Source organism: Hakea prostrata, chromosome 7 (assembly GCF_041222555.1).
Source record: "Hakea prostrata isolate BN-2017 chromosome 7, UWA_Hpros_2, whole genome shotgun sequence".
In the NCBI taxonomy this organism is placed as follows: domain Eukaryota; kingdom Viridiplantae; phylum Streptophyta; class Magnoliopsida; order Proteales; family Proteaceae; genus Hakea; species Hakea prostrata.
In genome coordinates this window covers 53691163-53718283 of record NC_142606.1, presented here as the reverse complement: position 1 = coordinate 53718283, position 27121 = coordinate 53691163, and positions in this window count along the sequence as shown.

Genomic DNA, 27121 nt, shown 5'->3' with positions numbered 1-27121 from the left:
TGGAAGATGAGATTTTGGCTACTTTTGTAAACTAAAACTTGCTTTTGTTTAGTTTGTTTAAGTGAAATATTGGGTGGCTATTTCTATAAGAAAAGAAACCTAAAACTAGCTAATCACGCAATTTAGACACTAATCAAGGAGATTTGGTGCTATGAAGAAGTGGTCTTCAGTTTTTTACGAATGACATGGCCTTTGAACCTTTTGAACTCGTTGCTGAATAACTGAATATTGTAAATAAATCTAAAGCCTACAGTTTTTGCCCTTTAAGGTTGTATTCTCATATATAGTTGGTTTTATACCCAGACTCAACAAATATTGATAAATTGGTAGTATTAAATGGTATAATATAAACCATATTGAGCATTGTACATGCGATGTTCACCCGAAAAATTAACATGCGACTATGTAATGAATGAATTGGAAATCAATGAAGCAGTCTTTAATGCAAATGGCCTGAATTCACCAGGCCCAGATGGCTTTCTGGGAATATTTTATCAAAAAGGTTGGGACGAAATTAAAACGCATATTCAAGCTATGGTACACCAATTCTTCAATTCATGTACTTTTTCTAAATCCCATAATTCTAATTTCTTAGCACTAATTCCTAAAGTAGAAAAGCTGGCAAAGGTGGGCGATTACAGACCTATTATCTTGTGCAACATGAGCTACAAGATTTTTTCTAAAATCATGGTCAACTGATTGAAGAAAATCCTCCCGAGGTTAATCTCTTTTTAGCAAAATGGTTTTGTCAAAGGCAGGCATATCCAAGACAATATATTCGTTGCTCATGAACTGATGCATAAAATACACAAGCACAAAAAATAGAAAACGGGCTTGATGGCAATAAAATTGGATATGAGTAAGGCTTATGATAGACTGGAATGGGGCTTTCATGAACAAACTCTGAAGGCATATGGGTTCCCTGATAAATGGATACAATGGGTCATGTTTTGTGTAACTACTGTCACATATACTCCATTGATCAATGGCTCTCCCACTTCACCGATTACTCCTACAAGAGGGCTAAGACAGGGTGACCCTTTATCATCTTATCTGTTTGTTTTATGTGCGGAGCTACTGACATCTCATCTAGAATTGAAAATTCAGCAGAAGAAACTAAAAGGTGTCCAATTAAGCAGAGGCAGAGAAAAACTATCCCACCTTGCATTTGCCAATGATCTAATTCTATTTGGCCAAGCTTCAAGAAAGGAAGCTAATGTATTCGTCCAAGTCATAAAGCAGTATTGTGAATTATCAGGGCAAGAAGTGAACATCAACAAACAAGAGCACACTACAGCCCAAACACTCCTGCGGCAGTAAAAATAGAATTGTCAACTCATTTTCACATTTCCCCCACATCTTCAGATGATATCTATTTGGGCATTCCGCTCTTTCCAGGGAAACTAAAAAGAAAACACTGTCTCACACTCCTAGATCGAGTCAACACTCGCCTACAAGGATGGAAATCCAAATATTTGCCCCCCCTAATAAAGCAGTACTAATCTAGTCCACCTTGGCTGCTATGCCTTCCCACTTTATGTCTTGCTTTCGACTGCCAAATATTACAACAGGGGACATTAACAAGAAAATGAGGGCCTTCTTCTGGTCCAATGGTGGCTAGCAGCAAGTACATACTATTGATTGGCTATCAATATGTGAACCAAAATCTATTGGTGGACTGAACTTCAAAAAGCTTTTTGATTTTAACCTAGCCCTTCTGTCTCAAAAGCATGGGAGTTACTTCAAAACCCCCAATCCCTGTGGGGTCGATTAATGATACAGAAATACTGCAAATCCAGCTCCTTCTTAGATGTTCTGCCACAAATAACAGATTCATGGGGTTGGAAGTCATTGCTAATGGGTTGGGATCTTCTTAAAAAGGGTCTCAGGTGGCAATTAGGAGATGGACAAAACATACATCCATGGACCGACAGATGGATTCCTAACACGGAATTAGACAAAGGTTGCTACCCGTTTGCTCATCTCTCACCTACTACTGTGGCTCATTTCATTGATCCTTGCACACATTCTTGGAACAAAGACTTACTGCAGCAATGGTGGTCACCAGACTCGATTAGCAGGATCCTCTCAATCATAATCCTCATGTCATTGCAAGCTAACAGATTAATCTAGTATCGAATAACTCTAGGGAAACTTACATTCAAATCAGCATATCGGATTTTTGCAAACAGACATGCTAGGTCCCCTTATAGTCATCAAATATCACATCAGGGTCTCTGGAACAAACTTTGGAAACTCCCTCTACATCCGAGAGTCACCTTTTTCCTATGGAAGCAGGTTCTACATAAAAAGCTTCCAACAACCTCCTTGCTGCTCCTAAGAGGATGCTCATGCTCCCCTCTTTGTCTCCATTGTGGTGAAGATAACACAAACCGAATCATATCTTCAAAGATTGCCTGTTTGCACAAGAGGTATGGAATGAGTTTCACTTTACCATTATGGCTACAGATGAAAATTTGGAAAGTATAGTCTCACAGATGACCTCTCAATGGTATTCGGACTCACCTACTGAGTCCACAACCAAAATACTAACAACACTTTGGTTATTCTAGAAAGCTTATACCAAGTTAATCGATTCCTCAAAGAATCAACTTCTGCACAAACTTACTTTCAGATTTGGAAAGGCCTTGAACTTTATTGTCAACAAGATGAGAATGCTTCCATTCACAATAGTCACAAAAACATTAAATTGGAAGCACCTATTCATCCGAGGATTAAGATAAATGTAGTTGGGTCACTCTTCCAAACAAAAACGTAGTAGGCTACGATGGTATTGCTCTAGATTCTCAAGGACACATGCTTTTTTGCTTTGGCCTAGGCCTGATAGCTCAAGATATCCTTATGGTGGAGGCTCTAGCCATTCGTCAAGCACTTATCTGGGCGATATACTTCAAATTAGCAACTATTGAGGTAGAATCGAATAACCAAGTGATCATCAGTATTCTACGTAATCCCCTCACTGAGGCTCCTTGGAAGGTATTCCCAATAGTAGCTGATATTTTCAATCTCCAAGAATCATTTAAGTCCATCTCATTCAAACATGTTCTATGTGAAGCAAATATGGTGGTGGACTCTCTCGCAAAGGACAATGCCCTCACACAAGAAGCATCCTTAACTATCAACTCCCCCCCCCCCCCATATTTGTTGGCTTTTATTGTTTGATTTGTTAGGTGTAGGTTGTAACAAAGGATTTTCCTTTCACTAAAATCATTTCTTTCTTACCCAAAAAAAAAAAAAAAAAAAACTACATAATGAATTTCCTTTTTTTATTAAGTGAATTCTCATATAATACAATATTGGGATATAGTTATCTTCAATACACAATGAATTTTTTCAACCAAAAATAAAATATAGATAATGAATTTTAAGTTGGTGGCACAAAAACTAATGATTACATAGAATTTTAAAAAAATATTTACGAAATAGCTTAAAGTTTGTATCCAATTGATTCATTTAATTTCCATGCGTTGTTTTGCCATGAGACCAACTCTTTTTTTTTCCTCCATCATCATCAACTTAGTCACAAAATCCTAGGGCCTATTATAGAGGGATGAAGGCTCAAACCTAGGATCTCTTTAGGAGATTGTGATCATCATGTCAAATGCACTTCCACTGGAACCAACTTTTCTAGGACTAAGGAGTCCAGGATGTAAAAAAATCTCAGCGCCACCAAAAAAATAGTATAGCAAGCATTAGTTAAAATAATTTGCTGACCTTTTTACGCGCGGGTCCTTTTAGTGGACCACAAACTAATGTTGGGTCCCTTTAGTGCAATATATTATGTGTGGGTCCCAACCAGACTAACACCATTAGCTGCCATTAATTATATTCAAATTTCAAATTTGGAGGGACCAAAATGTCCCTCAGGTTATTTAATACATTGTATTATTATTTTCCTTTCTTTGAATATGTATTTTTTTTTAACCATATAATTAATGCTTGATGACCAATTATCTCTTTTTAAAACTATATACTAACACAATGTATTAAATAACCTGAGCCGCACTTTGGTCCATCTACATTTGAAATTTGAATATACTTAATGGCTGTGAAATACCCCGGATTTCTAACCCTTTAACCCATTGGTTCCAGGATTGCGAACCCAGAGTACAAGCAACAACTCTAAACCATACGAGTTGAGCATGGGTGTTTGGAAATCAAACCTATGGAGGTGGATGACCACCCCCCCCCCCCCCCCCCTCTTTATCAAAAGAGGAGAGAAGAGAAATTCAGGGGCCCAAAAAGAGGTTGTTGTGGTTTGTTCCCCCCACCCCCCCGGGCGGGCTTTTATTTGTTTCCTTCCCCTCCCCCCCCCCCCCCTGAACCCTTTTTTCCCCCCCCCCCCCCCCCCCCCCCCCCCTCTTATTAAGGAGATATAGTGTTGTAACTAATATATCCATTGCCGGTTTGTACCGGTCAAACCAATCTCAATCGGGTTCAAATGAGATATAAAGCTAAGATGATCAAAGACGTCCAAAGAGGAGCAATGATCTGATGGCCATGATTTAAAGAACATTATTATAAGCGGGAAAGCCAGTATAAAAGCGAGGGAAGATCCGTGAGAAAGTAAGTCTCTAGAATCAACCAAAACTCTAAGCTCACTCGATTGAACTCCATTACTAGCATTCCAAAAGCTCCGAGAGAGCTCTGTGAACACCATGGACACCATGCTTGACTAGATCGTCGGAGGCGTGACGCCGATCAAGACGATCGGCTCCGTTTCTTCTTGTGATTCTGTTTTCTTTCGGGAGTGAGAGGTTGATTGATCAAGGAGCAAACCAGATCGAATCAGATCTGAGGAGTTCGGTGCGAGAAACTTCGGTTCAAGGCGATCGACAAAAGTAGCACCAACATTTGGCGCCGTCTGTAGGGAATTCAAGTCGAACAGAAGCTATGGCTCAATCACACTGAGCGAGAGGGGGAATTACCGATAGAAATGGCGGAAACAAGCCGAGAGGGAGCCAAGGAGAGTAAATCCAAAAAGAAGAGCGAGAGAAGTGGTTCCGATGCCGCAAATTCCGATGATGCAAACTCGACAAAGGCGAGAGAATGCTTTGGAAGATCATTCTCCATCTCGTCCAACTGATCGGTTTGAAAGGCAAGAGAAACAATTAGCGAGATACATTGGCGACATCTCGTCCGAGTTAGATCCAAATCTAATTGCTTTGAGCGGTTTGAGAGCATGCGGCATCAAATACTTGGAGACACAAAATCTAATGAGAACCTTCATCAAGCGGATCGGAGTACATCCTGAGGAGAGAGTTCCGGTTTTGTCAGTTGAAAGATCTCGAATTCTTTCCCGAGCAAAAGCGACTTCTATCCCAAACTCTCAGGTTCAAAAATCAGGAGGAAGTCGAAGGAGATCATTTACGAAGGAAGGATCGGGAGAAAGTGCAGATCCAAACTATATTCCACTAGAGAGTGAAGATCGAGAATCGTCCGGAGATGATCAATTGAGTCATATACGGAGCAAAAAAAGCGGGAGCGTTGGGAATTGGAGAGATAAGAGAGAAACGGGAAGATCGGGAGATTGCGGATCTGAAGTTTATGGATCGGAAATCGGTAAAAGATTTCGCGTCCTCGATGATCAGATCCAACGATTGGTGAATAAAGATGGCGGAGAAAATCTTGAGGAAATAATGAACGAGAATCCATTTGCTAAAGATATTATGTCAGCACCATTGCCGCGCAATTTTAAACTTCCGACATTCACGATGTACGATGGAAGTACAGATCCAATGGAACACACAGCTCAGTTCAACTCTGTTATGATGCTAGCGAGTAACTCGATATTTTAAAGTGTCGCTCATTTCCATCTTCCACGAAAGGATCTGCAACGACCTGGTTCTTGACTTATTGCCGGACTCCATTAAGGATTTTAAGGATTTGTGAAAGTATTCTTGTCAAGATTCCAAAGTAGCATGAAAAGCGACAAAGCTGTTGATAACTTGGCTGCAATCCGCCAAAAATCGGGAGAATCGGTTCGAAATTATATGAAGAGATTCAATCGGAGTCAATTCAAATTAAAAATTTGAATGAGGCGGTGGCATATGACGCTATGTTCGGAGGCCTAACGAGATGAACATCTTCGGGAATTCTGATTATGAATAAGCCGACAAACATAGCGAAATTGACGACTATTTAAGTCGGTATGCAAATATGAAAGACATTCTCCAAGCAAGAAAAGAAAGCGATAGCGATGGAGTTAAAAGAAAAGATGATGGAGTTGTGAAATCTGATCAGAGAGATCGGAGAGAACGAAGGAACAACGAGGAGCTTTTCAAGAAATATTCTCGATCGTCAATACGAAGGGATATTCCCAAACCATTCCAAGAAAACTATACTCCTCTCAACGTAAGAAGATCGGAAATTCTGATGCAAATTCAGCACCAGGGATTTATGAAATGGCCATTACCTATGATAGCAAAGGCGGATGAAAGGAATCCGAATAGATTCTGTAGATATCACAAAGATCATGGTCATGATCTTGATGACTGAGAATTCTAAAACATGAAATTGAGCAGTGATCAACCAAGGAAGATTAGATCAGTATGTTCAAAAAAGAAATGGGGAAACGAGAAGAAATGTTGCTGATCAGCCGAGAAGGTGGAACAATCGAACACCAGCTAGAGAAGAACAAGCCAAGGGAGATTTTCAGTATAACTCTCCGAGAGGAAAATACTAAACAGCGGGAAAATCGGCAGATTCAACGAAGCGATCCCCGTCATGACCATCCTGGGAAGTTTGGACTTAAATTCAATTTCAAAATCTAAGGCTCATGCCGGTATGTGAATTCTGTTGAATCTCATGTTATTCCTAGAAGAATCAAAATGATGAAGGAAATAGTCTTCACGGAGGAAGAAATGGAAGGAATTCAAGAACCACACGATGGCGCGGTTGTGATAGTCATCGAGGTGGCAAACGAGAGATATTCATAGAGTTACGGTAGACACGGGGTCATCTGTAGACATCATGTCTTACGAAGCTTTTCAACGATTGAAGTTGGATACGGTCAAGATAAAACCTTGCGGTACAAGACTATTTGGATTTTACTGGAGAGTCTACTTCGGTAGAGGGAACTGTGGAACTAACGATAACACTTGGAACACATCCACAAACGGTAACTACGGTTACCAAATTTTTGTTAATAAAAAGTCTATCGGCATACAATATAATTCGGGGAGACCAACGTTGAATACTATTGGTGCAATAATTTCGACAAGACATTTGAAAGTCAAATTTCCAACGAAAAGTGGCATTGGAGAATGCAAATCAGATCGAGAAAACTTCAAGGCAAAGCTACACAACTTTTTTGAAGGATTCGAAAGCACAAGGTAAGGCACTTGCCTTTCTTGTTGAGAGTTCTGAGATAATAGAGATGAGGAAAAAATTCAAAGAGGTGAACCAGTAGAAAAGCTAGAAAAAATTTGTTTTGGTTTGGAGAATCCGAGAAAAAGGGACCATGATAGGAGCTGATCGAAACGATCGGGATAAGGAACAATTGAAAGAATTTCTTGACAAAAACGCAGATGTCTTTGCACAGTCGGCACAAGACATGCCAGGTTTAAGCGGGGAGGTAGCGAGCATTGTTTATGGATAGATAAATCTATCAAACCAGTAAAACAGAGACGAAGGAATTTCTCATCAGAAAAGCATGATGCAATTAAGGTTGAAGTGGACAAACTTAAGAAATCTGAGTTCATTGAGCAAATCGAATGCCCAAGGTGGTTAGCAAATGTGGTAATGGTGAAAAAGCATAATGGAAAATGGCGAATGTGTGTAGATTACACTGATTTGAACAAGGCATGTCCCAAGGATTGCTATCCTTTGCCACGAATCGATCAGCTAATCGATGCCACATCAAGTCGGCAGATGTTGAGTTTTATGGATGCTTATTCGGGTTATAATCAAATTCTTATGAAAAAGGAGGATCAACCTCACACGGCATTCATGACCAATCGGGAAAGCTATTGTTATAAAGTTATGCCTTTTGGGTTAAAAAATGCTGGTGCAACATACCAAAGGGCAATGAACAGGCTGTTCGCTGATCAAATTGGAAGAAATATGGAGGTTTATGTAGATGATCTTCTTGTAAAAAGTCAATTTAAATCTGATCATCTCGTTGATCTGAGAGAATGCTTTGATGTATTGAGGAGAAATGGAATGAGACTCAATCCTGAGAAATGTGCATTTGGAGTTTCATCTGGTAAATTCCTAGGTTTCATGGTCACACGAGAGGGGCATTGAAGCAAATCCGAAAAAAATCGGGGCTATCTTGAATATGACGGCTCCCGGCGATATGAAGGAAATTCAAAGCTTAACGGGAAGAGTTGCGGCATTAAGTAGATTTATATCCAGATCGGGAGATAAGTGTGCACCATTCTTCAAGGCTTTGAAGAATCTAAATGCACTCAACAAATTCAAATGGTCGGAGGATTTGTCAAAATTCATTTGAAGAGCTGAAGAGGAGGTTGACCGATCCACCGGTTTTATCTCGACCAAAGCCCGGGGAAAGCTTGCAGATATATCTATCTTCTTCAAAGGCGGCGGTAAGCGCGGTGTTAATCCGGGAGGAAGGTCTTGTCCAAAATCCTATCTACTTTGTAAGCCATACATTGTTAGATGCGAGAATCTAGATATACGGAATTTGAGAAACAGGCTTTCGCCTTAATAATAGCGACCCGGGAAGCTACGGCCCTATTTTCAAGCTCATCCAATTATCGTTCTTACTAAGCGGCCTTTAAAGAAAATACTGCATAAACCTGATCGCGGGAAGAATGGTATCATGGGCGGTGGAGTTAACGAGAACATGATATAGATTATAGACCTAGAACTGCAATAAAGGCACAAGTTTTGGCTGATTTTGTTGCTTTGAAAGTATTTCATCACGAGAGGAGGAAAAAGATTCTAGTAAGGTATCTTCTATATGGACCTTGCATGTAGATGGGTCAAGTCATTCGCGGGGATCGGGAGGCGGGAGTGATTTTACAAAGTCCGTTCGGATTTGTAATTCAAAATGCACTTCGGTTTAATTTTCATGCTTCAAACAATGAAGCGAGAATATGAAACTCTTATTGCGGGATTACGACTAGCTAGATCTCTCGTGTTCAAAGCATCGAAGTAAAAAGTGATTCGAGAACTGGTGGTCGGTCAAGTCACGGGAGCGTATGGTGCGAAAGATGATCGAATGGTCAGCTATCTTAAAAAAGTATCACAATGTAAGGAGTGGTTCGCACAGTTCTCGATCACAAGGATATCTCGAAATCAAAACAATGAAGCGATTCTCGGCAAAATTGGCATCCGCAAAGTCTGTTTCTATTCCACAAAGCGTATATTATGAGGAGCTAGATATTCCGGCATATTCGAGCGAGAGATAATGGAAATTGATGCGAGAGATATCTTGGATGGATCCTATTATGCAATATCTAAAAGATGGTATTCTTCTCGAAGATAGAGAAAAGGCGAGGCTGTAAAAAGAAGAGCTGCCGGGTTTATTCTAAAAAATGAGTTATTATATAAAAGAACAGTTTACAGGCCCTTTGTTGAAATGTTTGGGACCCTACGATGCTCTTTATGCTCTATCTGAAGTTCATGAAGGAATTTGTGGAAACCACTTAGGTGGGAAAGCTTTGGCATATAAAATTTTAAGACAAGGATTTTATTGGCCACGAATGCAATACTGAGGCAATTGAGTATGTAAAAAGGTGTCATCAATGCCCGATTCATGCACCAATTCGAGCCAGCCAGTGAGCAGCTAACATCAATTCTTAATCCTCTCCCATTTGCTATGTGGGGTATGGATTTGTTGGGACCTTTTCTGTTGCAGCTGGAGGGAAAAAGTTTGTGGTGGCTGCAATCGATTATTTTACGAAATGGGTAGAAGCGAAGCCTTGGCAACAACTACCACGAGTCAAATTGAAAAGTTCTTGAGAAATCATGTCATATTCAGATATGGCCTACCAAAGATTCTCTTGGCTGATCACGGACCACAATTTGACAATGAGAGATTCAAGGAATTACATGCGGATTATCATATTGAGTGCAAACACTCATACGTAGCGTATCCTCAATGCAATGGCCAAATTGAGGTAACAAACAGAACACTTTTGCGGGGGATAAAAAGAGGCTGGATGAAGCGCATAGTCTCGTGGATTGATGAACTACCTCATGTATTATGGGCATATAGGACTACGGTCGGGACCCCAACGGGTGAAACACCTTTCGGTGGCGTATGGATCGGAAGCATTGGCTCCGAGTGGAAGTTATGGTGGGATCAAATAGATATGAAGGATTTGATCCAATAACTAATGAAGAGGGACTACGGGCAAACCTCGAATTTTTAGATGAAGTCGAGAGAAAGGGCCTTATACCGTAATATGGAATATCAAAGGAGAACAGCAGCGTATTATAATGCTCGAATCAAACATAAATCTTTCGAGTAGGAGATTTGGTTTTGAGGAAAAAATCAGCGTCGAGATCCAAGGAATTGTGGAAAGCTTTACGCAAGCGGGAGGGACCATATGTGGTAACAAAAGCGTGAGCAAAAACACATGCTTGGCTGAAGGACTCTCATGGAAGTTGTTTGAAGCGACCGTGGGATGTAGTTCACCTTAAGAAATATTATCAGTAGAAAGAATTTTCTTGTATTCTTGGAGAATGCATTTTATTAAGCGGGGTCATCCAAAGTTTCTTTCTCGTTATTAAACCAAGAAACATCAATGCGAACCGTTTCTTCGATCAAGCCATATCAACGCTGATCCGGGGTCATTCCTTCCGAGGATGATCCCGACTTTCAAGTCGGGCCCAAGTGGCCAGCCTTCCGAGGCCTGGTCATGCTTTCCGAAGGCGATCACGGATCATTCCGTGCCGAGGATGATCCCGACTCTTCGTGAGTTAGGCTCAAGTAGCCGGCCTTCCGAGGCGTGATTATGCTAGCTGATCCGGATCATTCCGTGCCGAGGATGATCCCGACTCTTCGTGAGTTAGGCTCAAGTAGCCGAGCCTTCCGAGGCCTAGTCATGCTTTCCGAAGCTGATCACGGATCATTCCGTGCCGAGGATGATCCCGACTCTTCGTGAGTTAGGCTCAAGTAGCCAGCCTTCCGAGGCCTAGTCATGCTTTCCGAAGGCGATCACGGATCATTCCGTGCCGAGGATGATCCCGACTCTTCGTGAGTTAGGCTCGGGTAGCCGGGTCACGCTAAGCTAATCACGGATCATTCCTTTCGCGAGGGTGATCCCGGATTGTTCCTTCCGAGGAATGATCCCGACTTTCCGAAGTCGGACCCAAGTGGTCGACCTTCGAGGCCAGGTTATGCTTTCGAAGCTGATCATGGATCATTCCGTCACCGAGGGTGATCCCGACTTTCCAGTCGGACTCCGGTAGCCATCTTTCTAAGGCATCATTTGGATCGAGTACGACGGAATTAATCGATAAAATAACTCAAGGATCAGGTTACATTGAAGTCCGTTAATTAAAGCTCAAAGGTCGGATCGGGTATTAAATCAACATCTCAAGCTATCGATCGGTATTAAAAATCATTTTAAATACTTTTTCATCGGAGGTATTTCAGCGAGTATATATATATATATAATATAAAAATAATCACAATAGAAGGAGGGAAGAAAATTTCATTCACATAAAAGTTGGACAAGTAAAAAAAAAAAGAGAGAAAAAACCCTCATATGCAAAAGAGGTAGGCAAGAAAGAAAAAGGTAAGTCCATAAAGCAAAAAGAGTGTTTTCTTCATATGTGTGATTTTGTAGATGGATCAACATACGTAGCATTATCAGACGGATCAACATCAACAGCATCATTAGCAGCAATATCTTCATCTCCTTGAGCGGGTAAATTATCATCATCATTATCATCGAACCAGCGGCGAGAATGATCGGGCCGGAGCTGGAGGAGTCACTCATATCATTATCGAGAATCATCTTCGATGAACAATCGAAGCTGGGATGCTTCAAATTCCTAAGATCAAAAAAGGTTCTAGAAGGGAGAAACTCTGGAGGTAACAACTTGAAATCTAAACCGGGGTGAGTCTTAAGGATCTCCGAAAAAATTTGGTCGGAGCGAGTCCTTTACCATATTTTTGCAAAACCCTAGGAAAGTCGGATTATCTCCAACTTCCTTTATAGAGGAGGTAACCGAGTTTAAAACTATCGGCTCTCATTTTGTATTCTTCTCTTTTCAATTTCAAACTGTTTCCTCTCTGCCTCTAAGTCTTCATGCGGCAAAGTTTTGAATTTTAAGGTTTCATCCGGGGAGTGCATGAAGGTTTTCTTTCTCCTTAGAAACCAAATTAAAGGAAGCATTGAGATTATCCTTTTCCACTTGTCATCTCATTTAGCCTTGACTCCAAACCATTATTCTTATCTTCCAAAGTAGACTTCTCCAGCGAGAATTGAGCTGAAGGCTTTCACATGATATTCTTGTGCCAACTCTAAAGCGATATTCATCTTCTCAATCTCATCAAACTTCTCCTGGAGTTCATTCTTTTCCTTCTCAATGCTTTGTGACCGGACCAAGGCTGCAGTCGGCTTTCCTTTAAAATCTTCTCTTTCACTGTGGCAATTTTGGCCCTGTCAAAGGGCATCATCCTTTAACATTTTAAGTTGAAAAAGCTCATTCCTATGATTCAAAACGGCTTCTCTCAACATAGAAACTTCTTCCTGCAATTCAGCACAATGGTCAGAGCAAATTTCATAATCATTATGCAAACTATCAAGATCATTCATCAAATCTATTTCTCTGAACTCAGCTGCTTTGTTAATTTTCTTTACGAAGATCCCAATTTTCTTCGAAGATCCTGTACCTCATTAACCAATTCGAAGTTCTTCTTGATCAGTTCAACATTTTCTGAGACAAAGTTTTCTCTCTCTCCAACACTTGAGAAAATGCATTGAAGGCAGCTCCAAAACATCTGTTTATCAATCAATATATATGTATACATTAAAGACAATATAAATAATCAGATCAAAAGTGAATTAGTTTTAAATAAATAAAAAGAAGGAGAGGTCTAATTCTTACCCCCACCCATGAGAATAAAGATCGAATCGGACATCCGTGCGGTATTCTTCTTGTCGCGAGGAATTCTGCCTTTTGTACCCCATTCTCTGGCAGCCTCCTCCCAATTACGGTGGCTGTGTGATTTTCTTTTAAAAACCACTCGGGGTGGAAAGGATTCCCAGAATCAGCATTGCTCATGGTATCATCAACTTTGATCGGGGGCTGGTTGGAGATCAGCTACCTCAAGAATATTCTCGGGATTAACATTCAACTGCAGCATCATTTGAACCGGTCTGCATGATGATATTTTCTTGATCTTCATGAGGGACAATTACCACGAGGGCTTCGGGAGGGACGGGATTATTCTGCGGGAGAACTACTTCATGAATTCCATGGGAAACATTTTGGTTATTATCCTCCAAGGGAGGAACATCTTCATTACTTTTCTCGGGAGGGGGAACATCTTCATCATTTTTCTCGGGGAGCAAGGGAACATTGGTATGCGGGGAGCAAGAACATTGGTATACGGAGGAGCAAGAACATCGATATCTGGGGACAGCAACATCCAACACAGGGGATGGACAAAGGTAAAACGGAGGCGGAAATTTCATTTACACGATCTTCGGCAACAACATCCAAGGGAGAGGCAGGGAACATCAATATTTTCATCACAAAGTTGATCGGCTATTTCTTCAATAATACCACCTGCAGCATATGTTAGTATGTCTTCAGCAATTTTCTTCGGATGGTCGGAGAAGAATAGTCAAATAAATCCTTACCTTGACCTTCGTCCTCAACCATTTTTTGGGGAAGACGAGTATCATGAGGAATTTCTTCACATGGATTATCTTCAACAATAGGAACTTTTATGGGGGCGGTATGAATTTCTTTTCTTCTTTTCTTCTTCTTCTTTGAGCCGAGATGGGCCCCAGTCGGAGAGGCTGGACACTGTAGACCTAAGTCTACATCTCGGTGTATTGGAGGTTACGGAGGTCCTCATCTTGGGACCAGGGATTTCACTTGCAACTGTTTTCACAATTTGCACATCAGCATCTTCTCTGATGGCACTTTACGGAGCCGGGGTAGTTTTCTCTTGATCGGGGGAATCTCTCTTAGCAGTTTTCTCTTCGAAGGATGACGGGCGGTATGTTTTCTTTTCTTGGAGGGTTTAATGACCCTAGAATCGGACTTCTTTTCCTCCGAAAACACTTCTCCGTAAGTCAGCAACATTAAGGATGGGACGAGCAATTACTTCGATGGCAAAAATATATGATAATGAGTAAGGATTACAAAAGGATAGAAAGATATACAACGGTTATTATCTTTACCTGGAAAAAGGCCATGACTAATGAGACCTCGCATCCGTCTTCAACTTGGCCGCATCTATGGGAGTTCCGATCGGAATCATTCTCCAGGTTATTCGGTCATATTCGGTAAGCACGGGACGTACTTTTAGAGGAGATAAGGATTCCAAGGAATGAAGACACCATCGAGACCGGAAGTTTGGATTTGGAATAGCGCGAGAAGAAGTATTTTTCCCGCCATTGCTTATTGTCATGGGGAATGGAGGAATCAATGAAAATTTTGGATTCTCTTCCCGGTTCACCCAAAATGCGGGTTCTTCGGCAAAATGAAGATATCCGCGTTCGCGGGATACTTTCAAGGTGTAATAATTTCTGAAGAGATCAACGAGACGGGACACGATTCATCCGGAGAATAAACGCAAAAAAAACGATAAACCAGACCTCCAACTATTTGGAGTAAGGCTGAGAAGGACAGACATGATAATAGTCCAACAAAGATTGAACTACGGGAATCAGCGGGATTCTAAAACCTGAATCAAGGTGGTCAAGGTAGATGGTGATAACACCGGGATCAAGCGAGTAAGGACGGTCGGAGGAGTCGGGAACCCATACTCTAGCATCGAAAGGAAAATGGTAACTTTCCAAATAAGAATCCGGGTGGGATTTCTTTATTTTAGTGGGATACCATTCGGGACCGGCATGCTTTGGGTCCATTTTTTCTCTGGACATGTTGACGGGAGTATAAGGAAGGATGGCTTCGTCATGAGCATACGGGACCGGTTTCCAATCTGAAGGATCATGTTGGGAAGAGGAAGAAGCACCGGACACATTTTTCATTTGCTCTCTGTTTGAAGGTATATCGGGTTGGGAAGAGATCTTGGTGCTTGAAGGATTGGAAGCGGGATCCATGGCGGAGATAAGCAAGGAAGAAGAAGGAAATTGAAAAGGTAAAATCTGAAAAGGAGTAATAAAGAAGTTAGCGAGATAGGTATGTTGGTGTTCGCGAAGAAGAACAGTACGGAAAGGAAAAGCGACAGTTGATGAGATATATATAAAGAATGAGAGAGGATTTCTTGAAAGGAGGGGAAATACACGATGGTCCAAAATCAATGGTCATTACCTTTCGTAACCGAAGCGCGTGGGATTAATCGGCTAACGCATGAAAAACAACGATTGAAAAAAATGAAGATGATGTGTGAAAAGACAAGGGAACAATATGATGGCAATGCATGGGAAAAAGACGAAGTCAGTGATCAGGCGGCGGTAACGCTAAGGAAGTTAAAAAGTTATATTTGAAAATTCAGAAAAGATCGACAAGGCAGTGATTTCAGCCGGTTTAAAGATAATTTGGGGGCTGAATACGGTAATATAATGTCAACCAATACGAAGGACATGATCTCATGAGAGATATAATTATAAGCAGATTTTCAAGATAATGATGATATGATGCGGTAACTCATCATCAAGGTTTTGAAGAAACCGAGAATTACACGGGGAAAAGGCATAATAGCTGGACAAGAAATCTTGTGTGTTTTTTATGAAAAGGATAAAACCTCGACCGGAGGTCTCATACAAGCTCGACCTGATCAGTAGGCTTGGGGGCTTATGTTGTAACTAATATATCCATTGCCGGTTTGTACCGGTCAAACCAATCTCAATCGGGTTCAAATGAGATATAAAGCTAAGATGATCGAAGACGTCCAAAGAGGAGCAATGATCTGATGGCCATGATTTAAAGAACATTATTATAAGCGGGAAAGCCAGTATAAAAGCGAGGGAAGATCCGTGAGAAAGTAAGTCTCTAGAATCAACCAAAACTCTAAGCTCACTCTGATTGAACTCCATTACTAGCATTCCAAAAGCTCCAGAGAGAACTCTGTGAACACCATGGACACCATACTGACTAGATCGTCGGAGACGTGACGCCGATCAAGACGATCGGCTCCATTTCTTACTGTGATTCTGTTTTCTTTCAGGAGTGAGAGGTTGATTGATCAAGGAGCAAACCAGATCGAATCAGATCTGAGGAGTTCGGTGCGAGAAACTTCGGTTCAAGGCGATCGACAAAAGCACCAAAGTCACCCCCCCCCCCTCTTTGTCCCCCCCACCAGCTGGGGGGGCATCCACGAGGCTTTTTTATAAAAATAAAAAAGAGAGAAGAGAAGAAGGTGTGAGAAAATTTTTTTATATTTAAAGAAGGGGGGGGGGGACAAATCAAATAAAAAAAACAAGGAAAGAAAGAAAAAGAAAAAAGAGGGGGGGGGGGGGGGGGGAAAAAAAATTAATTTTTTTTTTTTCCCTTTTTTTCTCTAAAGCTAGTTATTGTTTTTTTTGTTTTTCCGGAGGGGGGGTCCTCCCCTCCTCCCCCCGCCAACGGCCCCCCCCCCCCCCCCCCTCCCCCCCCACGCCAGGGGCGCGGGAAGGGCCTCCACGCCCCCGCAGACTCCCCGCATAGGCCATCTCCATTTCCCATTGCTGGTGCCACATCTTCTTCATACGAGAAGGCTCCTTCATGGGAAACCAATCCATCTTCCAGCGTATATCCTCCATCTGTATAGGCTATTATAACATAGACAAATAAAGGAATGAGTTCTGACGCATCCAATAAGAACAACAATATTTCTCATCCATATGTCAAACTATCAAAAATGAATATATGATAGGTATGAAATGCAAAGTATAAATGCTACTAGATCTAACTGTGCAAATCTCTAACAGTTGACATGCTTTAAGATATACACCAGCCCTCCTCTGGGTAGGTCTAGTCACTCTGATCCGGCAAGGACTAGCTACCTCTGTAGGGATCCTGGGTAAAATGGTAAGTCCACACCTGGCTCTCAAACCATGGCTAGGGTTAAGTCAATACTCTCTCACCACGACCATTGGCATGAGTACTGGCGCATGTCGGGGTTTCTAATCCAATGCAAGTCATATTGATAACATACTACATGAAGTCCAGATACATCCCCTATGGCACCAACCAACTCGGTTCAGTATCCTTCGCAACCTAGGAATGAGAACCCTCACAAACTAGATACCGCTATTGGACTCCATTCCATAACCCTATGGTCATCCACATATTGTTGGAGTGGAATGCTCTCATGATTCCTCATGACACCTGGTCCGCTCCTTGGACCTCCATGAGCCTAACCCTAACCTATGCAACCCTACCATTGTATAACTAACAGTGGACCACTGAGTCTCCGCACGGACTGGTTACCGCTATAAGATGAAACAAAGTCACATCACCGTTGTCACGGGTCATCCGGCTTCAATTCCCCTACAGAAAGGGTAGTAATATGTGGGGTACCTAGCCATGCAACTCTAGACTCTACCTAGGTATTTCATCCAATAGATATGACAGTGCTAGAGACATCAACAGGCATGTGTCCTATACCACAATCCTCTAATATCTCAAGCCAAGATATCCCAATGGAATACCCTTTCCATCAGAACCACAATACATCAACCATCATCATACTACATTCATAATTGACAAAGTATATGTAAAGACAGTACAAACAGTAGGCATACATTAAGATCAGCAAGCTATTCATGGTTACAGCAGTATATAAAATGAAAGAACAGTATTGAAAGACACTGGACTAGCATGTTCAAGTCATTTTATAAAGATAAGATTGTATGTCCTTACCTGTAAATAAGTAGAAATCCTCTAGATTGCAAACCAGAAACAATTATAAAACTTTTACTTGAAATAGAGGACACCTATAAACAGGGTTACAATAATATGTAAGTTGAATGAATCAAACCGGACAAAATCCAAAAGTCATTTGGTCACTGGAAACCAGCAGGTCGCTTGGGCTGGTCGCTTAGGCTGAGTGACTGCCCCAAAAACAGTGAGTTTCAATCCGAAAACTCAGGCTTTTGATCATCCGATTTCAATCCGATTTTTGGATAATCATAGTCCGAATTTCAAATCTAACACTCCCACAACCAAGGGTAAAACAAAACCTAACAATTGACACAAAATTGGTTACCCAAAATCCTCCCCTTGATTATATCAGTCCTTTTCACAAAAACAGGGTTTTGTTTTCGGACCTATCATTAAAAAGGTAGGTAATGTAATAAGAAGATCATGAACAACCAAAGAGGAAAACTAATCTACTTTAATCATAGCCAAAAGTAGAGTATGAGTGAACAGGGAATTACTTACCTCAACCAGATAAGCTAGAAAAGACAAGAGAGCTTCCAAGACACTAACATCACTTCAGATCACCTTTCAGTACATCTCCACAGCCGTCTAACCACCAAAAACAGTAATCCCAAATAGAATATTCGTAAAATAGACAAGGGTTGCTATTTATAGAATTCTAGGGGCAAAATAGGGCAAAACCTTGCAACCAGGACCAGGCGGTTGCTTGGGGCAGTCATTTGGTCCAATCAACCGCCACTAGCAACCGCCCCCTAGTATATTGCTATACAAGGATGCTTTGCTCAAGGGGTTGAAGTACAAGTACAACCTAACCCTAATGAACACATGGGGGAGGTCTTACCTTCATTCTGGACATCTCCAGACATCACTTGCCTTCTAGAAGTCCAACTACCAAGCAAGGCAGGCTCTTCAATAAGAGAATCCAGATCCATGGATCAGGATATGGATCATGGACTTCTATTCGGACACTCCACAAATTTACCCGGCTAGACCTTCAAGTTCTCGGACCAGCAATACGGATCCCGGGATAGAAATACGGGGGTTGTTACATATAGGGCCGGTTGGTCGGAGGCGACCAGTTGGATCAACTGCCCTTGCCCAAATTTGGGGTAGATTTGGGATTTTGGGTTTTAAATAACCCTTCACAACACCTCTTCTCAATGCAATTAAGATAGGATCTTTTGCATTGTTGTATTGATTTTCATTTTTGGGTTATATTGAATTCTTCCCAGTCTTTGTGAGAATTGGTTCATGCAATCTTTAGCATTTGAAACCGGTTCAAACCTCTCAGAAACGCCCGCGAGCATCCGCGAGAGCCAATTTTGGAGGTTTTCATTTGAGAACCAATATGGGTGTTTGAAAGGTAGTTTTGGGCCGTCAAATTGAAGACCACAAAGTTTTGTTTCAAGATGAGAGCGAATTAGGTCGAATTTGAGGTTTTGGGCCAAAGCCCTAAGTTGGGTAGTCGATTGACCCTGTGTGGCCCCAACCCCTTGCCCTTTGTTTGCGTGTGTGTTTTAGCCCCTTTGATTTCGAACGATTCTCAATTATTGTTCATTTAATTTTTTATGTTTCTAAGGTTGTTTTAGGTCAATTGCATTCTCTTTTTGGTAGATTGCTTTGGGATTTGAAGAGTTATATAGGCTTGAAAGGTGAGGATATACTAAACCATATCTTGTATGTGATCCACAATCCCGAATATCAAGTATCGAGCAACCATGCCTCCCACATACGCGATAACACAATCATGAATGATAATAATCATGTTTTAAGCATATAATAAAGAATCATGAATAAGATAAAACAGATAATCAGAGTGCGGAATAAAGATGATACCAATATATATAGAATCCAAAAGGAAAGAAAGAGAGTGATCAAAAGTCACTTCCTCACACGGCAGCGGAAAGTAGCAAATTTAAGTTAAGTTTACAAAACCAAAATCTAAGGAGTATATCAAGAAAGTTAAGTTACAGATCCGGTCTTAATAAGAATTCCAAATACAACATTAAATAAATGCTTCATCAATCACCAGTGTTGGGCTAATCCTAGTGTGCAGCATAGTCCTCTTCGGTACCCTCACAATAATCTTCATAGTAGCCACTACCCTGAGGGTAGTGTGGCTCATCATAGGGTGCTTCGAAGGACATGCCATCGGACTCTTCAAAACATGTGGAATAGTCTAACAAAGCAAATGCACAGAAAGGAATGAGTTCAAAGGAACTCAGCAAGGCAGTTAATCCATAATACATAAACCATATGATACAAGTCATAACATGATGCAAATTATATGAGACAGATGATGCAATTATGATTCTAACTCTACATATGCTAGTCTCTATAGTAGACATGCTTTAAGTCATAGCACCATACTTCCTTGGGTAGGTCTCAAATCACTCTTCCTTCAACCATCAGGTATCTTGGGTTCTCCGGTGTGAATTGGGTCTTGCATCCATCTCGGACAATTCCACGGCTGGGGTTTAGGTCACCACTCTCTCACATCACCATTGGTATAAGTATTGGCGCATGTCACGGTAAAGCCTAGCCCAATGCAAGTCATCAACTTAGTCATACCATGTCAGATCCATATACGTCCATTCCTCGCCCCGAGCGATCCTTTCTGATATTCTTCACATTAGAGTTATAGATATTACTCACCGGACTCATCAACCCCATTGGTCATCCACAAATAGTATACGGGAAGCTCTCACGTCCTCTCACGGATATGACTCACCGATCTTCGAGCGCCCGTGAGCCCAAGTCTGACTATTTGCAACCCTACCAACAATGACCCCTTTTGGGTATCCGTAATATGATCTATGTCCTCTCACGGGTTGGTTACCGGTCTTGAGCGCCCATCAAACCATACTACTACCACGGGTCGTTCGGTCTCAATACCCTTCCGATTCGGGTCCGATATGACAAGGACATCCTAGCCATACACCTAAACAAGTCCTATATATGTCATCCAATAATTCAGGAAAGCATCGATGGACACCTTCGGAGAACATCCCATACTATTCCCTCCGATTTCCAAGGACAGAAATGTCAATAGGACATTCCTCAATCCCAAATTATACTTATCCAATCACATTCTCAATTCATCATATCACACATACATAATACATCATCATATTGAAAGTCATATCATAACATCGCATAATTCAAGTGTAATGTAAATAACAGTAATTAAATAGACATGATATACAAGAGTAATTTAAAATGTTACTACTGTTAAAAGACAACTACAGTAATCATATGATGTCTAAATAGAATTGATAAGCAAAGCATATCAAGTTGCCAATTATCATTGAATAAACACATAGTCCATGTCATATGGGTATAACTGTCCTTACCTTAATCGAATCGGGAATAATAGCAAAGACCACTTGGAATAGTCCCCAACTTAGTGCTTGAACCCTAGACAACATATATGCAACATTAGAGAAGGAAACAATCAAATCGGAGATCAAACAGAGCGAAACGAGCAAATGTTGAGTTGTTGTTTTCCTTTGGTCAGTTGACCAGTCAGTCAACTAAGAGAATCAGTAACAGGCAGCATAGGGAAATTGGGCCCGAAACCGATCTTTCGAGTCTCAGATCGATCGAAAACTTGGAGGGAATGATCATAGCAATATAAGGACACTATACAATGAAAATTATCATGATCCAATGGTCCAATTAAGAATACCCAAATTGAAATGTTCTATATGCTAATAAAAATTGAAATGGAATTTGTTGCAATGGCAAGGAATGATGGGGAATCAACTAAGGAAGTGATAAAAACTATACTAGAATCATAAACCAATAGTAAATCAGACCTAGCATGCATCTACACATCAGTTTAGATCAATAAGACAAATTGGAATGACAAGAATCATAGAAATGCAATGCTATTGATTGTATTGAATGCATAGCATATCAAGAATGAAAAGAAATTAATGGAGATGAAAGGGGAAACATATGGCTAAGTGTTTGCAAGGTTGCAGCACCTCAGCCATAGTCTCAATAGTGAGAAAGAGTGGAGGAAAGAGTAGATTAGAGAATGAGAGAGAGAAATCATACCTTGAGAAAGCAATGGAGATGGAAGGCAATGATTGAGACCAAGAATCTTCACCAACTTCAAGAGAGGGCTTTGGGAAGCTCACTCCTCAAGCTCTGAAGTGCCAATGATTAGGTTAGGCTTCTATTCACGAGTTCCCATAAAGTAGGGTTAAAATAATAGGGAATTTTGTGATTTTCGGATTTATTAATCTGCTAGTCGACTGACTGGTTGACTAGGCAGTCGATCAAGCCTGAACAGCAACTTCAGTCAGGGAAATGGAAGGCCAGGCTGATCCAAATTGAGTTGGGTTTTCTCCTACAAGTTAATCAACAAGTATAGAATAGATAAATACCTTCGGAACAAGATCGGAAGTGCATCACGTGCTTCAACTACGCTCCCCCCCTTCTAGGTGCAGTTTCTCAGTGAACACTAACAGTGTATCCAAGTAAGGGGCATCACTGTCAATATCCATAGGCTTTGAGTCATACACTGAATCTTCGACTATGAGGGCCCACAAGTATCTTTTTCCACTACTCCGTGTCTTCGGACCTACAAACACCAATGGATCCGGGTCAAGGTCAGGGTTAGGAAAGAGCTGGATTTCACATATAGAGTTGGGTTCATGTCACTTTCAACGCAATGTGTGATTTTCGAGGGGAAGCCACAAGAGCATCTGCCTATATATGTGGATGATCATAGGGTTGAAAATGGAGTCCAATTGTCACGCCCTCCCAGCCGGTACCCTATCTGGCATACCCGAGAGTGTGATCCACAGCCCGAAGATCAGGTATCGAGTGATCAACCTCCCACATAAACAATAACATAATCATGAACAATCATAATAAAAGTGCGGAAGATAAACTATAGATCCAATAAAGAAAGAATGAATCATAAATGAATCAGAATAATAGATATAATCAGAGTGTCAAACAGATAAGTAAAGTGAAGCAAAAATCCCACTTTACAACCAGCGGAAAAGTAGCTCTAAAGAGAAATAACTAAATAAAATATAATCCCAGTAGCTAGTACATTGGGTAACTAGATTGTTCTCCACTTTATAGACAACATCCTTATAAGTGTAAATCTCATAAATGGCACAAGGACGCTTCCACTCAATGGTCGGACTAAGCATCGTACGGAGCATAACCACTCGCGGGATCTTCAGAGTAATTGTGGTAACCGCAATCACCTTCCTGGAAATATGCTTCTTCGCCTTGCGCTTCTTCATAGGGACCGTCATAGTACTCGAGACTGCAGGATAGTCTAACAAACATTGTACAATAAAGGAATGAGTTTCAAAGAAACTCGGTAAAGCGATTAAAATCCATAATAACATAAATGGCAGGATTCCAGAACAAACATAAATGCAATATGATATGAGACAAGCAATGAATGAATGACTCTAACTCTATGTATGCTGGTCTCTATTGGCAGACATGCTTTAAGTCATAGCACCGTACTTCTTTAGGAAAGTCCACTCACATCCTCAACCATTTAAGATATCTTGGATTCTCTCACGGATCATTTCACCGGTCTTGAGCAGCCGATTGGTAATGGGTCCTTCATCCCTCAGGACAAACCATGGCAGGGGGGTTAAGTCAACACACTCTCTCACAACCATTCGGGTATAAGTACTGGGCGCATGTCGGGGGTAAAACCTAGCCAAATGCAAGTCTTCTACTTAGTTACATCAAGTCGAGATCCAGATACTTCCATTCCTCGTCCCTGACGATCCTTTCCGGTATCCTTCACACTAGAGTCCTCATAGTCCCTGACTACGGACTCATCAACCCTATAGGTCATCCACATATGGTAAACGGGAAGCTCTCACGTCCTCTCACGGGTTGGTTACCGGTCTTAAGCGCCCGTGAGCCCAAGTCTATCCATATGCAACCCTACCAATAAATGGCCCCCACAATGTGATTCCTGTCCTCTCACGGGTTGGTTACCGGTCTTGAGCGCCCATGAATCCCCATTGCTACCACGGGTCGTTCGGTCTCAATACCCCTCCGATTAGGGTCCGACATAACAGACATCCTAGCCAAACACTACTAGACAATCCTAGATATGTCATCCAACAGTTTAGGAAGGTGTCCAGAGGGCATCTCCGGAAACATCCCATAATATTCACGTAGTAGTCCAAGGACAGAAGTGTCAAAAGGACACCTCTCCTTTCCAAACCATACTTAAGCATACACATGCATCAATTCATATCATCACATATATGGTAACTTCATATATGGAAAGAAATCAATAATTACAATCACTTGTATAACATTGGTAAGTAAATCATACATGAATCAATTTAATATGAATAAGTAATGCTACTGTAATCAAAGTTATGCAACAGTAGTATATCATTGTAAGAATCTAATTTAGGAATCATATCTATGATGTTCACATATAGAAACTAGATTCATGCTATCTATGTAATTAAGGAAATAACCATCCTTACCTTTTATAACTCGCAAAGGAATCCTAAGAAATCAAGTAAGATCTTGGCAAACTTGAGAAGAAGGTCTTAAACAAGTATATACAACATATTAGGAAAGATCCCTAACAGAAAAGATACCAAAACATCCAACACAGACCAAATCTGGAGTTGCTGTACTCATTGGTCGAGTGGATTGGTCGACTGGTCCGAATCGACGACCAATGCGACGATAGCCTAAAAAAAACAGAGTTTTAAGATATGAAATCCGAATTTGGTGGTTCAAAAGGGTACTAATCAAGGGGTAAACTATATCAGTAGTATTCTAACATATAGGGGACTTCAAAACACCAATCAAATCAAGACATCAAGATCCAAATTAGGAAACAAAAAGTTACCATAATTAGATCAACCATGGATCTTGATGAATTCCAAATAGAAAACAAAGACAAGAACAATAGGAGGATGGATCTTTGCTTCAGGTAATGGTATCATGAAACATACTTAGATCTTCAAGGAACAAGGCTTAGAAGCATAAATCTAAATAAGGAAATAAAACCTACCATATATGTAACTACCATGCTTCATGAAGAACACATAGTATGGTAGAAGAGAACAACTAGAAATTGATAGATTATGGATCATGGAAGGAAAACACAGTAATTAACTACTAACATGATCAATCATAGATGATCCAAAGAGATCAGAATTCAAATTAGAAGTTTAACAAGATTAGATCATGGTTTGATCATGATTCCTTCAAAAGCTTGCAATGATCATGGTTAAGATCATTGTTCTAGCCTCAAATCCTTAGGATGATCATGAGAACATGTTCAGAGATGTTTGCAACAGAGAATGCAGCATCTCTTCTACTGTCTCAACTCAAAAAGGAAAGAAAAACAAAGATGGAGGAGAAGAAGAGAGAGTAGACATACCTTTTGATGCAAAAAGAAGAGTTTCGACGAAGATCCGTCAAGAAAACACCAAGGATGCAAGGGAGATGACTTGCAGAGGTCTTTGGTTCGTTCCAGAGAGTTTGGAGGCAGCAAATACGAAGTGGACTCGAGATTGGACTTAAATAGAGCAAGAACAACCTAATTGCCAAAGACAGCACTCATTGGTCGAGTGGATTGGTCGACTGACCCAGTCGACCAATGCTGACAGCAAGACCAAAACAGGGAATTGAAGGCCCAGATCAAATCCAAACCTAAAGGGGTTTTGCACACAAGTCAAGTGACTTACCTAGTAGGTAAAAATGCCTTCAAACCAAGATAGAGAGCACTCCAAGTCCATCAACTAATCCGATCTTCATCAAGATTCAGTTTCCATAAATAGAACTTCATCATCAACTTTCATGGATTCAAAGTCAGACACCAAGTCCTCTACTGGGATGGCCCAAAGCTGACTTCTTACTTTACTTCGGGTCACTGGACCTACAAATAACAAGGTTTCCGGGTCAAGGTTAGGGCTGGGTTTTACACCAATAGATGCCTCCCATTGAGGATTTCATTTCAAGGTGGATTAGAATATCGGACCAACATATGCCTCCCGTTGAAGAATGATAACCGGATCATATGTAGTACAAGACTGTATGACTACGCATTGGGCTTAGAGTTGTCATTAACACGTGCCAGTTCTCATATCAAATGGTGATGTAAGAGAGTGGTGACCTATGTCCTCAGCCATGGATTGATACGACTTGACCCAACAACCACAAAGAACCCAATAGACGTCTCTTGTTGAGGAAGAGTGACTAAGACCGCCAGAGGAGACTGGTGTATCGCTTAATGTATGTCTACCATAGAGATTTCATGATAGAGTTAGAAGCATAATATCATATTCATTCATTAATTATATTATCATAATCATATATATTATCATTATTAAACACAAATGTATGATGTGGAATTTGTGGATGAATGTATGATATATTGTTGAGTTGACTTCACTAAGTTCTATTGAACTCATTCTTTTATATGCATGTTTCTTTTAGATTACACTGCAGATTATGAAGATTCCATTAAAATGGAGGATCCATCACCGGCAGACTATTATGAAAGAACGACTTGCGAGGAAGTGGAATCGCATGGAGCTTCATGCCCATGCCAGGACTGTTCCTATGGAGCTGAATTCGAGTAGGAAGCTAGCGATGCTTTGGTATTCGATAGTGTCATTTATGGCATTATTTTATATTTATACCCTCATATTTTTCGAGAAGGGAGAGGGCATCTTCTACCAAGACATTTATTTTATTTCCACTACAAAACATTCTTTGCTTAGACTCTGATATTCTTTTTTTTTTTTTTTTTTTGGTAACAAATAAACAGGGTTTAGCAACCCTGAAAAAAGAAAACTACTCAAGCAAGCAAATCTTATCCGCCAGTAGGATCTCCTCCAATTCTTGGGGTGGATCTAGAAAGAATCGCGAAGGTTCCTCTAAAGAAGTCGGTCTCTTCGTGATCTAGTCAGCAGCGTAGTTGAACTCCCGATACGCATGTTGGAATTTAATTCCTTCATAGCTTCCCACTTCTTCCTTTATTGCATGCACCACTCTTGCTACTTTCCCTTGTATTCTTGCATTAGGCTTTAAAAGATCAATAGCTTTGAGAGAGTCTGATTCCACATATAAAGGCATGAAA